We start from the raw sequence: 3,475 nt of genomic DNA, 5'->3' as shown, positions 1-3,475 counted from the left end.
GGGAGGTTTAACAGTGTCCTTGTAATATTTCCGCTGCCCACCTTTGGCTCATTTGCCATGAAGGAGCTCCGCATAGAGCACTTGCTTAGGAAGTATCGTGTCAGGCATGCGAACTATGTGGCCTGCCCAGCGAAGTCCTCGTCATCCATTACATGCCTTATGACAGCTCCCACACCGTAGCCGGAAGCATCACACGCTAACTTATGCTCACGCTCTGTGTCATAGTGCACAAGTAGAGCATCGCTCGAGAGACTTCTCTTACAAGCAATGTAAGCTTCCTGTTGCGCTTTCGTCCACTTCCACTGGACATCCTTCTTGAGGAGCTCATGCGATGGAGATAACATGATCGCTAACTCAGGTAAGAACCATGCGTAGTGCTGGACAATTCCAAGGAAAGATCTTAACTTAGACACATTCTGTGGCTTTGGCGTATTGATGACAGCATCTTCACAGGTTGCAAGCCATTTGCATCAACTTTCAGACCAAGGACACAACCTCGGGCAGCACAAAGGCACATTTGCTCCTTTTCAATTTGACATTGTGGGCATTCAACCTTTGAAGCACTATATCTAAAACTTCTAACTTTTCTTCCTCACTGCTTGTTGCGATCAGCACATTGTTTTGATTGCATAAGCAATTTGGAACTCCTTGCAAAATCTAATCCATCATAGCCTGGAAGATTTTGGGGGAGGACTTTACACCATAGGGCAGCTTGTGTATGAGTACAGTCCCTTGTGTGTGCTGATGGTGAGATACTGTTGACTCTCTTTGCCAACATTCAGTTGAGCGTAAACATGTGACAGGTCAAGCTCGGAGATAACCTTTGACCCAGAGAGTGCTGCATACAAATCTCGCGATGTAGGTAATGGGTGCTGCTTATCGTCAACTGCTTGGTTGATAGTAACTTTGTAGTTACCGCACAAGCATACAGTTCTGTCTGCTCTGGGCATGACCATGATCGGAGTAGCCCATTCACTTTTGCCAGTTTTTACCAACACGCCGTTCTCTCTGAGCTTCTCTAGCTCTTTCTCCACCTGACCTTTCAACTCACAGGAGACCAGCCTTGCCTTAAAATAGAGAGGCTTCGCCTTGGACTTGATGTACATATGCGCGTCATACCCGGTGATGCCCTCCTGTCTTGTTCAGCATTGTGTCGAGTCACTTCTGTGAAGCACCTACACTGAAGATGTTTTTCCAGTCTAGTTTTAACTTTCTCAACCAATCTTTGCCTCTGAGTGTTAGCCTGTTGCTGTAGCTCGCTACAATAATAGGCAACTTTAAACACTGGCCATTGTGTTGAACTGTACATTCCATTTGTCCACATGTCTCTAGGATTTCTCCGGAGTAGGTTTTTATCTCTACAGTATTCTTTGAAAGTGGTATTTGATTAAAATTATTCTCTTATGTGTCCTTGCTCATGATAGAGCAGTCAATCGCCATGGCGATACACATGTCAATATATTGCTCGTTGATCAAAAGTTTTGTACGGAAGTTTTTCTCACGACTGCTAGCGTTGCTGCTAGTGGCATAGATACTGTTGATGGCTTGTTCTTCAACATCAGGTGTGTTCACTTCAGTACTGTGAACTCCCTTTTGTTGTCGCTGCCTTGCATTGCCACTAGAATGGTTCTTACTTCCTGCTTTAGATCTAGCTCTGCAAGCTGTTGAAATATGGCCTTGAACTGAAAACACTTCACATTTCTGTATTGGCAGGACTGTGGTGAGTGATTTCCATTGCAGCGATAACAATTCAATGAATTGCTCTCACCGACATGCTTTTGACTCTGTCTCACAAGCTTTAGGTTTGCCGGTGGCTTTGTGACTGTAGACCTCAGCTGCACTAGTCACTTGAGTTGGATGGAACTCCCGAACATTCTTAGACGTCATCTCCATAGATAGGGCAATGTTCGGGTTATGTCAAATGTGAGGTTTGGAGTGTTCAGTAACTGGGACTGTGTGCTCATCCACCAGCCTGCACACAAACCTATCTCGCAACGCACGATCTAAAAATGTGTCGAAGTTGCAATGCAAAGACAGGTTCTTAAGAGCTACAATGTATTGACTGATTGTTTTACTTTGTTTTTGATTTCTGGAACCAAACTTATAGCTCTCTATTATTTCTAACGACTTTGGGTCGAAATGTCCTCGAGTTTCTCGACAAAGTCTTCAAGTAACTAACTCATCCTTCACTTTCCCTGCCTCGAGCAGGTTTGTCAATGTACTGTAGACATCTGGCCTGATCTCCAGGAGAAAAAATTTTTTTTTTCTGTTCACAAATTACTTTATTTTGAGCATGATCATTCTCATTTGCACCTTTGGTCTCAATATTATTATTGGCCTCAAAGAAAAATCACCATCTGCTCAATATAAGAACTGAATGGTTCACAAGCTTGGTCATACACACCGAGACCTCCGATGAATCTTGTAGGTGCGGCCATGAATGACCCGATTCCGTCGAACAGTGACTGAGCACACTACCTGTGTCCCTGTGAGAATCAACAATGCTGGTGCTATGTAAACAGACACGCAAAAGTGAAGCACAGATGATTCTTCATCAGCATTATCAGCAATGGGAGAGCTATAGTGGTAGGGGATTCTATTGTAAGGGAAATAGATAGATGTCTTTGCGGCCGTAATCGAGACTCCAGGATGGTATGTTGCCTCCCTGGTGCAAGGGTCAAGGATATCTCGGAGCGGCTGTAAGACATTTTGAAGGGGAGGGTGAACAGCCAGTTGTCGTGGTGCATATAGGTATGAAAGATATAGGTAAAAAATGGGATGAGGTCCTACAAGACAAATTTAGGGAGCTAGGAGCTAAATTAAAAAGTAGGACCTCAAAGGTAGTAATCTCAGGATTGCTACCTGTGCCACATGCTAGTCAGAGTAGGAATCGCAGAATAGCTCAGATGAATACGTGGCTTTAGGAGTGGTGCAGAAGGGAGGGATTCAAATTCCTGGGACATTGGAACCGGTTCTGGGGCAGGTGGGACCAGTACAAACCGGATGGTCTGCACCTGAGCAGGACTGGAACCAATGTCCTAGGGGGAGTGTTTGCTAGTGAGGAGTATTCATAATAAGGTGGACAAATTAACTGCGCAGATAGCAGTTAACGGATATGATGTAATTGGTATCACGAAGACATGGCTCCAGGGTGACCAAGGCTGGGAACTCAACATCCAGGGGTATTCAACATTCAGGAAAGATAGACAGAAAGGAAAAGGAGGTGGGGTGGCGTTGCTGGTTAAAGAGCAAATTAACGCAATAGTAAGGAAAGACATTAGCTTGGATGATGTGGAATCGGTATGGGTGGAGCTACGGAATATCAAAGGGCAGAAAACGCTAGTGGGAGTTGTGTACAGACCACCAAACAGTAGTCATGAGGTTGAGGACAGCATCACACAAGAAATTAGGGATGTGTGCAATAAAGGTACAGCTGTTAGCATGGGCGACTTTAATCTACATATTGATTGGGCTA

The sequence above is a fragment of the Pristiophorus japonicus genome, chromosome 13, assembly GCF_044704955.1.
Source record: "Pristiophorus japonicus isolate sPriJap1 chromosome 13, sPriJap1.hap1, whole genome shotgun sequence".
Classification (NCBI taxonomy): Eukaryota; Metazoa; Chordata; class Chondrichthyes; family Pristiophoridae; genus Pristiophorus; species Pristiophorus japonicus.
Note: the sequence above shows the minus strand (reverse complement) of the source record.